Source organism: Nelumbo lutea, chromosome 1, assembly GCF_056320005.1.
Source record: "Nelumbo lutea isolate HS-2025 chromosome 1, American lotus-T2T, whole genome shotgun sequence".
In the NCBI taxonomy this organism is placed as follows: Eukaryota; Viridiplantae; Streptophyta; class Magnoliopsida; order Proteales; family Nelumbonaceae; genus Nelumbo; species Nelumbo lutea.
Window position 1 is genome coordinate 29,191,274 of NC_142684.1, and position 7,139 is coordinate 29,198,412.

Consider the following 7,139-nt stretch of genomic DNA (forward strand, 5'->3'; position numbering starts at 1 on the left):
CCATTGATCTGAAATTATTTTTTGTTAAATCCAAAATTTATTTGGAACTGTTCTTTATTTATTTTGATTTAATGGACTGTTCGAACCTGGAGATCGCAGTGCGGATTTGGCGCAAATGGTCTGCGCACCCTTTTAATTTTATTCATTCAATTCGGTATGTAAATAATTTTTTATTTTCTAGACTGAATGTATAGGATTTAATCATGAATGTAATTAATTAATAGAAATAGGATTTCTGTTTCTTTTTATTTTCTTGATTGAAGAAGAAGGAAGTAGAAGGCGGCGCTGGAGATTTGCAGATGGAGAAATCGCTTTCTACGATTTGCAGTTTATGAAACTGCAACCCTAGTGATTAACCTCTGTTTTGCAGGTGGTGCAAATAGTTCATATTTGATTTGTTATTATCTAAAATTAAAATTATTAATTTTATATCTTTCATGAATTAACTCTTGAATTGAAAATCAGTTTCAGACAATTTCGGACTAGATTGGACCAAAACTGTTTGGACCTAATCTAGGGTTCGAAGGGGACTATTTTCAGTCCAATTTTTCTCATACTTGCTGTTCCAAATCTAATGTTCAATTATAGGAATTACTTTGGCCCACCTGTAAAGCCCTGTTTTAAATGGTTAAAATTGCAAAAGCCCACTCTTGTGAGAAAAGTTGTATGGGCCGAACTGCTAACTGCAATTCAGCCCATATACCTAGTCGACATTAATTGTTAATGTTATGGATTTTAAATGGGTTGTTGGACAGTTTTGTATGCCCTTAGCTTCAATCAGTATGATGTATTTTATGAGTTTATTGTAAATGAATAAAAGTGCATATTTGATTCATGTTCCCTTGGTGTGTTTCTGTGTAATACCCTTAAACTGGACACTTAATGAGACTCATGTTAGTTTAGAAGTTCACAGCCAGTGGGTCGGTATGGGGAGTCCTATCCTGATAAGGCTGACACTGTGGTGCCACCAAGTCGGTTGGGGTGTCTTGTCTTAGCTGTCAGGGTGAGACCCTAGGCACATACAGTGTAGGATTAATTGAATCTATGAACTGGACCAGATTTCCAGTATTGCCCTAGACCTTGGAGATTGATGGGCAAAACTAAAAAGTTACACCCGACCCCTAGACTCGATTATGATATTGCACTAGGTGTTAGATTGGGCTATCTTTAATGGACCAATTAGTGAGATCCTTAGCGAGGGTCAAAACCTGGGTGTGTTGGGATAGTCTGAGAATTCATCTTAGTGGGTGATCATAGTGACAGGATCAGCCCCTTTGTCGAACAAAGGTAATGATCGGGGATGCACTCTCATTGATGGAAACCAAGACTGCCGGCAGCCAATTTCAATCATTGAGATTTGTTTTGCAAAGTATATTTTATATGAGATATAAAAGTATATATATTATGGTTTCTAAAATGTTTTCAAGAAGGTTTTAATTCCTAGGATCCATATAAGTGGAGAGTGCAACATTGTTTCTTGCAGCCAAGGGAGAGGTCCTCTCTTGTTGGGCAGTGTATGATCATTATGGGCTGAGAGGTTAAGTGTAAGACCATTGAGGATAATACCTGATGGGAAAATCTTGCATCCTACCCACAGTCCCTGGGTGTTACAAGGTGGCTAGGCCCAAGGACAACTTAGGGTAAGTGTTGGGCCTATAAGGCCCATTTGATGGGTTTCAGGGGGTGCACTGTTCATAGCAGTGTATTCGGCCAGGCCTTGTAACAAAGGCTAGGCCGAACCCATGTGGCTGATGTATAGATCAATGCTTGAGTCCCACGCCATACAAGGAAGCCCAACTAGGCAGTAGTTAGGAAGGTTAAGTGAGCACATAAGCTTAATGGGCCTAAAGCCCATTTCGAACTAGGCTATTTAATTAATTAAATATGGGGCAAATTCTAAGATGGATTAGCAGATTAAATAGGGTCTTAACCCTATCCACTCAGAGAGTCCAGATCTGAATGTGATTCAGATCTAGAAACCTCCTAATGAGATTAGGAGAAAGCTAATCTAATCTGCAGATAAGATAAGGGTTTATCCTAGATGTCTGATCCAAATCAGATTTGGATCAGCAAGTCCTAATTGGATTAGGAGCTGATCCTTTAGGGTTAGAAGATAAAAAAGGGGCGGAAGCCTTTGGTAGAGATAATTCACATCCTCCTTGAGAGTTGAAAACACAGAAGAAAGAATTATGCAACCCTGTAGAATTCTTTCTTTCTCCCTCCTTGTTCTTGCCGCCCTGTTTGCCAGTTCGATCTCCAATTGTGGGAGAAGTCAATATTCAATCTTGACATCAGTTCTTTGAGAATGAATTGATAGGAAGCTATGCTCACGTGTCATCCTGCTGTTTCTTGCGAAGGACAGATTTTTTGGAGAAGAATACTGTTGATTCTTCTCCATTCTGCACTACGCCATCTTTAGTGGGAGCAGTCTTTGGATCCTTCCATGGGCGTGAACACCTTCATTGGGAGATACTATTTCTCCGTATCAGGTATAATCCTCTCCTACTTCTTTTGGTTCAGATTTGGTTCAGTTTATGGTTCAAGATTGATCCTTGGAAATATGATTTTCTAAATAGGGAATGCGATTCCCAATTGAAGGGAGAGAAAAATTTTTGAAATTCGCCCCTTTATTCTGCAAGATTTGGGCGTCCATACGATGGATCTCTCATCCCTTCACTATTCAATGGGCTTTATAGTAGTTAATTGATTGGATCAATTCTTCCTGTACATGTGATGTTTGGATGTTGGATGTGCTGCGACCATGGGCCATAAGCACTTGGCCCATGATGACTCGTTAGTGGCTCTTACGCACACCATGGCTGAATGCACATCATTGCCATGGTGTCCCATAAGGTCATTGGATGACCCTTCCTAACTTGGTGGGCCCCACAACCCTGAAAAGGGATGCGCACGAAAACCCTAGCCGATTAAGGCACACCAGAAATCTGACTTTATGAAAGTCAGTTGGAGCCACTCTGGTTTGACCTAAAATTAGAACTAGGGCATAATTTGGTTCCCTCCAGCAAATATGAGTGCATGTAATAAGGAGATCCATATGATGGACTCTCTAAAGGCTTTCCATCATTAGCACAATGATGGGTCCTTCAGTAATGAGGAAACACACCATAAAATTGGGCTATCCATTTATTGTTGGATCCGTCAGAGTGTTTCATAAGATGATAGAGGCATCATAGACCGATGTGGGAGGGGCTTCACCAGAAAATGGGAACTCTCTCATGGTACCTTGGCGTAACCTGAATATGATGGGTGAGAACTCACTAGACAGAAAGGTTTACCTGAAAATGGCTCTGAACCTTGTCTGACAGAGGCCAAAGGGAAAACTCATATGATGAGTGGATATGATCTGTCACAGAAAGGTGGTAGGGTTTTGTAGTTGAAACAGTTGGCCCCATGCACCCTATGTGATTTCCCACATTTCTAGAGACATTTCGCCATTCCTGTCACTGAGAAAGGAGAAAAATCTCAGAGATGAACAAATGGGAATGAAACATAGATTAAAAACCATATCTAAGTAGGTAACATGAATCAAACTAAGGTTGTGGACTAACATCTTTGTTGTTTTATCAGAAAATGGCAAACGGTCAATTTGCAAAGCTTCTAGATGATAACAAGCTTAAGGGCCCAAACTATGCCGACTGGTATAAAAATCTTATGCTGGTCCTAACTTCCGAAAAGTTAGATAAGGTGGTGAAAAATCTTGCCCCGAAGCATCCAGGTGATAGGGCTTCTGAGGCCCGTAGGAGGGACTACCAAGATTGGGAGGATAAAAACTCCGTAGCCCGCTGTTTTGTCATTGCCTCACTAGACAACTCAATACAGAGGCGGTTCGATCAGATCGAACTAGCCAAGGACATATTGGACAATGTAAAGACAATGTATGAAGAGCATAATCGTTCTACTCAACAGAAGGTCCTGAAACTGTTCATGACCGCACAGATGTCCAAAGGGCAGAAAGTTCATGACCATTTTCTTCGGATGATGGGCTATATTAACGAACTCGAAGCCCTTGGATCCGGGCTAGATCTTGGCATGCAAGTGGATGCCATCCTAAATTCTTTGCCCTCTTCCTTCAATGCATTCACAATGAATTACAACATGAACAAGCTGAATCTCAGCATCCAAGAACTCAGCAATATGTTACAGAGGGCCGAGGATACTTAAGAAGGATGAGCCTATGGTTATGCTTGCTAAAACTAACCAATCAAGCAAGAAAAAGAGAAAGGCAAAGAAGCCCCAGAAAAAAGCTGCCAAGCCCAAGAAGCAACGCACGCTCATTCAAAAAGTACCTGCTGTGCTAACAACATGATGAAAAACTACTGCGCGCTAGCGCGCAAGTGGCTGCAAAGCCAGCTGCGCATTAGCGCAACGGCTTGAGCGCTAGCGCGGCGCTAACGGCCACTAGAAGAGGAACTTTCCTGCGTACCTGGAATCTAAGAAAGGTAATGTCGAAACTTGTGTCATAGAAACTAATATGTTAGTTACTTTTGTGTCCTAGTGTATTGACTCCGAGGCTTCAACTCATGCGTGTAACTCACTATAAGGGTTCAAAGTTAGCAGAAGATTAGTGAAGGTGAAGCGACACTATTCTTGGGAATGACTGCAAGTGTTGCAGCTGTGGCAATAGGAACCGTAGAATTAGTCTTTAGAGAAGGAGTGCTTGTACTTAAAGATTGTCTTTATGTACAAAACTTGAGAAGAAATTTATTTTCTTTTTCTAAGTTGTGTGCTGATGGATATACTGTTTATTTTAGTAATATGATTACTATTAAACGGAATAACAAATTCATCGCATGCAGGGAACTAGAGAATGATCTCTATGTTCTATATCCTTCTCTGGAAACTAACTTAACCAAAACTACGTCGGTCAAAAAAACCAAGAAAAGGACTCGTGATACAGTAAATCCCACGTGCCTCTGGCATTACCGACTTGGCCATATCGGTGTTGACCGAATCACAAGGTTGGTAAAGGATGGTCCTTTGGATTTTCTAACCATAGAAAATCTTTCCACTTGTGAGCCTTGCCTCTAAGGTAAGATGACTAAACGACCATTTGACGGTAAGCCTGAAAGATGTGTTGGCACACTTGACGTGATACATACTGATGTATGTGGTCCCCTGAGTGTTAGGACATGGAATCAACACATGTATTTCATCACCTGTACAGATTATTTTTCACGATATGGTTACATGTTCCTAATGAGACACAAGTATGAATCCTTCAAAAAGTTCAAAGAGTTTAGACAGGAAGTCGAGAAACAATTACGGAGAGAAATTAGGGCCCTTTGATCGGATCGAGGTGGCGAGTATCTCTCTGACGAATTCAGGGACTACTTAAAGGTCAATGGGATAGTGTCACAATTAGCTCCTCCTGCTACACCTCAACTCAATGGTGTTTTAGAGAGGAGGAATAGAACCTTGTTGGACATGGTCCGGTCACTTCTCGTGCGCTCAGAATTACCAACATCCTTTTGGGGATATGCATTAGAGACTACTATCTACATGCTGAATCGAGTTCCAACCAAATCAGTTTTGAAAACTCCATATGAACTATGGATTGGAAGGAAGCCAAGTGTAAGACACTTGAAGATTTGGGGTTGTCCCACACACGTTAAAAGAACAAGTGTGGACAAGTTAGAATCCAAAACCAGCCATTGCCTATTTATACGCTACCCAAAAGATTCAATGGGTTATCTATTCTATGACCCAAGTGAGCATAAAGTGTTCTACAGACAAAACGCTCAATTCTTAGAAACCAAATACATCCTGGACACCCATTGTCAGTAAACAGTTCTTGATGTGGAGAGCTCAGGAGCAGTGAGAGAGGTCCTACAAGTTCTAGGTAGTGACCAACCTAGAACATCCACTCAGGTATCCAGACCACCAGTCCGATATGGTTATGACCAGGATAGTTACCTGGTGGAAGCCTTGACTAGTGAGGACGATCCCGTAACTTATGCAAAATCTATGTTAGAAATAGATTCCCAGAAGTGGGTGGAGGCCATGAGAGCTGAAATGGACTCGAAGGAGACCAATGGAGTCTGGACTCTAGTAGATCCGCCCTCCAGGGTAAAGGCAATTGGTTGCAAATGGATCTACAAGAGGAAGAAGGGCCCCAATGGCAGGATTGAGACCTACAAAGCTCGTTTGGTGGTGAAAGGGTATACTCAGAAAGAAGGCATCGATTATGAGGAAACCTTTTTGTCTGTGGCCATGCTTAAATCCACTAGGATCCTGCTAGCTATAGCAGCATACCATCACTATGAGATTTGGTAGATGGATGTCAAAACTACATTCATGAATGGAGATCTTAGTGAAGATATCTACATGCAGCAGCCGCAAGGATTCCTTGCTACTAGTCAGGAACACATGGTATGTAAACTTAATAGATCCATATATGGACTTAAGCAGGCTTCTAGGAGTTGGAACATCCGTTTTGATTCTGTTGTCAAAACATTTGACTTTGAGCAGAATCTGGATGAGCCTTGTGTTTACAAGAAGTCTAGTGGGGATAAGATCACCCTTTTGGTGTTGTATGTGGATGATATCCTACTCATTGGGAAGGATGTAGGAATGTTGACTTCGGTCAAGGTATGGCTATCATAGCAGTTCTCCATGAAAGATCTTGGATAAGCTTCATATATACTGGGTCTTTGACTTTATAGAAATAGATTGAAGCAGATGATTGGATTATCCCAGGCTACTTACATTGACAAAATTGTCAAAAGATACAGCATGGAGAACTCCAAGAAAGGAAACGTTCCTTTCAGGCATGGAGTCATTCTCTCCAAGAAGATGTCTCCAAAGACTTCTGAGGAGATTGAGGGCATGAGAGACGTTCCCTACGCCTCAGTCGTAGGGAGCATAATGTATGCCATGTTGTGCATTTGCCCGAACATTGCTCAGGTGGTGAGTGTGGTAAGCAGATTCTAGGCCAACCCAGGGCAAGAGCATTGCAATGCTGTGAAGAGCATTGCCGCAAGTGAAGCTGCCAAGGAAGCCGTGTGCATGAAGAAATTCATACACGAATTGAGAGTGATTCCGTCCAGCACATCACCCATCCCGTTGTTGTGTGACAACAATGGAGCGACCACCCAGGCTAAAGAACCTCGGGCCCACTC